The sequence below is a fragment of the Anomaloglossus baeobatrachus genome, chromosome 8 (assembly GCF_048569485.1).
Source record: "Anomaloglossus baeobatrachus isolate aAnoBae1 chromosome 8, aAnoBae1.hap1, whole genome shotgun sequence".
In the NCBI taxonomy this organism is placed as follows: Eukaryota; Metazoa; Chordata; class Amphibia; order Anura; family Aromobatidae; genus Anomaloglossus; species Anomaloglossus baeobatrachus.
This window is the reverse complement of record NC_134360.1, coordinates 221245376-221251375: the sequence shown is the minus strand read 5'-3', so window position 1 is coordinate 221251375 and position 6000 is coordinate 221245376.

Here is a 6000-nt window from a genome sequence, read left to right as displayed (position 1 = left end):
ATAATATATTTGATTTGATTTGATTTGATTTGATTTGATATAGATAGATAGATAGATAGATAGATAATAGATAGATAGATGGATGGATAGAGGGATAGATAATAGATAGACAATAGAGGATAGAATGTTGCTTGGTTTTGTTAGAGAGTTGATGGGTTGCGGATGAGAATGTGACTTTCCTCTCAGAATTAGTCTGTAAATGATGGCATTATACCGTATTAATGAGCTTGTCACTTATGTTGTTTCTACAGTTGAGTTACTTTTTGCCTTTTCTCATTTTACGCCTTTTCCCTTTATCTCACTTCTGTATTAAACTCTATCTCAATGACTTGAAGTTCAAATTTTCTGCCTAATTATCGTAAAGACTTCCATGATACAAACTTGCGTTAAGTCTATGATCTTGGATAAAATGTAGCTTCATCTCAGATTTAAACAATTGGTTTCTAGATTACGAGACCTACTTTGGTCCCATAAAGCATTTTATGTTAATCCATTTTTTAATGTTTCATTTCATTACGTTACTTTGCACTTTTCGGAAGAAAGTTTTTACACCGCAGATCAATTTTACAGACCTATTTATCCAAATTATAATGGTGAAATGTTATTCTGTTGTCAGGGAATGACATCTGCTTGGAAAATTTGTATTCATTGCGCTTTTATAACCAGATAATAATGGAAAGATTCAGAGTCTTTTCTTGACAATAACGTCTAGAGCTCCACTTTCCGCTGCCAACTGCAACACGACAGATCAATAATCACAATGTTGTCTGCTTGGAAGATTAATATTTTGTACAGATGACTTGGGCGCAGGTTATAACCCTATGTAGGATTACAGGCTATATAACAAGCCAACTATAGCTGAAAGGTCGGAGATCACCGGTCAACGTCAAATGCATGAGTTGAACCGCTTGCACCTAGCGAATGGATCAGTTGTGGTCTTGGAACAGCGTTAAAGGATCTGTATTAGATCAAGATTTTTCCCAAAAATTTTAAAAAGTACAGTTTGTCAGAAAAGTGAGTACACCCCTCACATTTTAGTAAATATTTTGTTACAACTTGACATTGGACAACACAAGATCTGACTCTTTGACACAATGTAGTGTCAGTGTAAAGCTTGTATAGCAGTGTAAATTTGGTGTCTAGTAAATAACTCATCACAGCCATTCATCTCCAAACCACTGGCAACAAAAGTAAGCACACCCCTAAGTGAAAATGGCCAAACCGTGCCCTTGGTGTGAATAACTTTGAGGTCACAACTCAATACAATTCTATGAGAGCCTCGTTCTGGCCTCAATCTGCAGTTGATCTGGCCTCATCCTGACCTTGATATAGTCTTGTTTCGGCCTCATTCTGTACTCTATCTGTTCTCACCCTGACCTCATTTTGGCCTTGCTCTGGCATTGATCTGGCCTAATTCTTGCATTGATCTGGCCTAATTCTTGCATTGATCTGGCCTAATTCTTGCATTGATCTGGACTAATTCTTGCATTGATCTGGTCTCATTCTGGCATTGATCTGGTCTTGATCTGGCTTCATTCTAGCCTAAATAGGGCCTCAATCTGATCTCATTCTGGCCTCCATCTGGTCTTGTTCTGGCCTCATTCTTGCATTGATCTGGCCTCATTCTGGTCTCATTCTGGCATTGATCTGGCCTCGATTTGGCTTCATTCTGGCATCAATCTGACCTCATTCTGACCTCGATCTGGTCTTGTTCTGGCCTCATTCTGTCCTCTATCTGATCTCATCCTGACCTCGTTTTAGCCTTGCTCTGGCCTTATTCTGGCACTGATCTGGCCTCATCCTGACCTCGTTTTAGCCTTGCTCTGGCCTTATTCTGGCACTGATCTGGCCTCATCCTGACCTCGTTATGGCCTTGCTCTGGCCTCATTCTTGCATTGATCTGTCCTCATTCTGGTCTCATTGTGGCATTGATCTGTCCTCATTCTGGTCTCATTGTGGCATTGATCTGGCCTTGATCAGGCTTCATTCTGGCCTCAATCTGACCTCATCCTGACCTCATTTTGGCCTTGTTCTGGCCTAATTCTGTCTTTGATCTGGGCCAATTCTTGCATTGATCTGGCCTCATTCTTGCATTGATCTGTCCTCATTCTGGTCTCATTCTGGCATTGATCTGGCCTCAATATGTCCTGAATCTGACCTCATTTTGGCCTCGTTCTAGCCTTGTTCTGGCCTCGATCTGGCTTCATTCTGGCATTGATCTGGCCTCAATATGCCCTGAATCTGACCTCATTTTGGCCTCGTTCTAGCCTTGTTCTGGCCTCGATCTGGCTTCATTCTGGCATTGATCTGGCTTTTATCTGGCCTTGTTTTGGACTCAATCAGGCCTTGCTCTGGCCTCATTTGGGCATTGATCTCACCTCGATCTGGCCTCCTTCTGACCTTGAGCTGGCCATGCTATAGCTCTCATAGACTTGCACTGAACGTTTGTGATGTAAAGTCTGAGTCCTGGTTAGTCAGAAATTACTGGAATTTGATGGCTTTGCGGGATAGGAACAATGGCAAAATATGCTGAAAACGCTGGAGGGTAAGGATAAGACCTGGGGGCAGGAGACTTAGGGTTAAAGCACCACTCCAACACTGAATCAAAGAAAATGCTGGAGTGGTACTTTAACACATCCGTTTGCTGCAGATATATACCTGTATGATTGCAGGTGATGAGCGGCTTTAGTGTGTGCATTTCTTCACATTTCTCCGTCCATATGTTGGTGCACGTGCGTTTTACATCTGGTTGCGCGCACCCAGCCATCCCGACAGCCAGACCATTGTGTCAGACAGATAGATTTTTGCTCATCTCATCTGTAACAACAGTGTTGTTAGATAGGCGTAACTGCTGCTGCGAGTCAGACAATAGAATATCTGTCAAACTCATTGTGGTCTGTCAGAAAGACGTTCAGCGGCAGCGAGAAGATGGTGGAATATGTGTGATCTATGTACAGCACTTTATCATTTTAATCCCCGCGCTCTTCAGATGTTCCCAATGTATATAAGAGGCGGCTAGCTTTCCAGATAGATTGCCAGACTGATGTAAGTGGTATGATAGCATCGTCAATAACATGGCGGGGCAGCGATACACAGTTAAACATTAGCTGTCACCTTAACAATAACTTACCAGGATGACCCCGCTGAGAGGTGCAGACATCTAATGCAGCGTGCGCGCCTTTACAGCCGCAAAGTGGCGGGGAAATGGTGTTTAAGTGATGACGCGTTCTTGGACTGGTAGGGACCAGCAGACGCGGCGGCCATGATGTAACGCCGGAGGTCGCAGGAGGTCTTAAATGAGTCAATTCAAAAAAAGTAACATTGTACAAAAATATATATAAATCGGGGTGTGAATACTTTTACAGTCAGTTTGAGATTCTTCCCAGTGCATCTAAAGTAAAAAAGAAATTGCAAATTTTATAAGAAGGGGAGAAGCCCAATGTGGTCCCCCCATCTTCCATAGTCTGCAAGAAAAGAAGGAAGAGAGAGTAGATTAATACGTGTGTAAAGGATCAGACTACAGAGGATTTGTCTGTAGTCTGTAGCCATAGAAACACATAAGTCTGCAGAAGAGCAGCACTTCTTATCATTAGCTGAAGGCTCCATGATGACTAAACAGGCATGAGATAAGGAAACCAGTGGCCATCAGTTCAGCTCATGCGGCTGTAATTCAGTCCTCCTGGCCCCTGGTTGGAGCAGTGTCACGGGTGTGTCACAGGTGATAGACAGTCCTGTGGTGTCTGGCAATAGAAGGTCACATTGTTTGGCTGCACAAACTGCTCCCTGACCTTCTATACTTTCTCCTTGGTTTTCATCCTTTCCCCTCTAGGACTCTGCAGATTTCCTCAGCCTGTCAGCTGCTGTTCATCAGTAATTTCCTTTGTTTTTATATACCTTCACTTCCTATTGCTGGTGATATTTGATTAATTTTTCTCAGGTCTTCAGTGCAAGCAGGCGGCTTGCATACATATTGAGAATCTTTGAGGTTGTTGCAGCGTCTCTCCCTGAAACAACCAGAGATAAGTTGTTTGTTGTTTCCTTCCCTTGTTTGTTATCCCTGTGTGTCCTTTAGCGCCTAGTGAGGTTAACAAAGAACTCATCCCATCCCCTCCCTACCTAGGGCCCAGATCAGGGTCAGCCTAGGGTCAGGTATCCGACTCGGCGCATAGGTGCAGAACCTATCCAGGGCGGTGAGGGAACCCAGGGCCCAGTGGTAGGCTAAGTTAGGGGTCACCATCTCTCCTTTCCTAGACACAGGGTTTCCTTTCCTTTCGCTATTTGCTTGGTACTTCCCCATATCTTGTGTGACAGGCAGTGACCTATCTATCTGGTTTACAAAGGTTCACACTTGTGGATAACCAATATGCCCAATCTTTCCCCCAGCATCATACATTGCGTTTGGGACACCTTTAGCCGGTCAGAGGTTTCCACCGGTGACTTCTAATTTGCATGACCACCTTAAAGGAACTGTCCATCTATAATATTTTAGCATTTTTAAGAATAGACTGGATTCTGTGCCTCAGTAGATGCGTCGCCCTATTTCTGGCTGGATGGATTAGTTCTCTGCAGTGACTGGCGGTACCAATCACATGCCTGGCCGGCCAGAAGAGTAAGAATGAGACGGGCCAAGACCATGAACTGCCTGAAAAGGAGCGTAGGGTGATCCATAAGGAGAGTATACTTATGTATATAAAATTTTTGGAAAAAATTTCTGGATGCACAATTCTTTTAAGTCACTTTCTTGGAAAGTTAGTGGTGGTCACTACTGAGAATCATATATTGCTTCCACTGCAAATGCAAAATGTATCATCAGAGTCCTGTTAACCCAACAAAAGATGGGTGTCCTTCTGTTATGTATGAGGACACTGTCAGCAGCTGTTGCCTATAATATAAGCTTCATATTATTGCAATGTGACACTATGGACAATGCACACAATGAGATACATTGGGGCCGTCGGGTTGGTGGTCACATTGGGAAATACTCCATCATATACTACTGATAGGAGGCTGACACGTCATACCAGCCGAAAAATCCTGCAAACATCTCCCCAGAACGTCTTATGGCTGCACGGGGTAATGTAAAGCGCTCGTGTGATAATTATACATTTCAGGTGACTTTACCTTTGCAAATTTAATCGACAAGATGTTTCCTCCCTGGGCGATAGCTTCTTGGCAGACGTATGAAAGGGATTGGAGCTCCTTTATTAGTGAATGCAGCCCTTATTTATGTGCTTTGAAGTGCAGGTAACGTATGCAGATATTTATGTAGAAGACTTTCGGTTACTTCCGCGGGCGATAGTATTGTAATATTAAGCACACCCCTGTTTACTCTTATGTAAAGGTCCTTCATATATCAAAGCACTCATGAAATATGCAATGTTCTGCCACGTCATGACCCAGACACAATTCACTTTAAAAATACTCAGGTTAAATTTGTGATATGTAAAATTCCGTCTGGATCTACCAAAATACTAACAATAGAAATACTTATTGGGGGCTCCAAAAGGTCCCGAGTCTTCACAGATCAGGGCTCTGGAGCGCCTATTTCCAGGAGCTTTGCTTGTGTGGATGGGTGATTGGTGGATCCGTGATACCTTGCATTTATGCTACAACCTCTTTACGTAATCTTTCCCTGAGTTCTGGAATTGTTTATGTGCAGAACTTTTAATGGATATCGCTACTTTTGCAACTATTTGTATTACATCATTGCATTTAAAATATAACGAAGCAACTTTGTAAACCGGGGGTCAGGAACCTATGGCTCGCGAGTCAGATGTGGCTCTTTTGTTGGCTGCAGACAAATCTGTATTAAAAAAAATACCGTATTTTACAGTTGGTAAAACGCACTTTTTTCCCCCAAAACTGGGGGGAAAATGGGGGTGCATCTTACAAACCCCATATGACTTACCAGGGCGTTAGTGGTGGCGAAGGGTCGGCGATCCTGCAAGCTCGTGGGATGTCGCGCCGGTGAGCAATGGCTGGTGGACTGCGGGCTGCTTT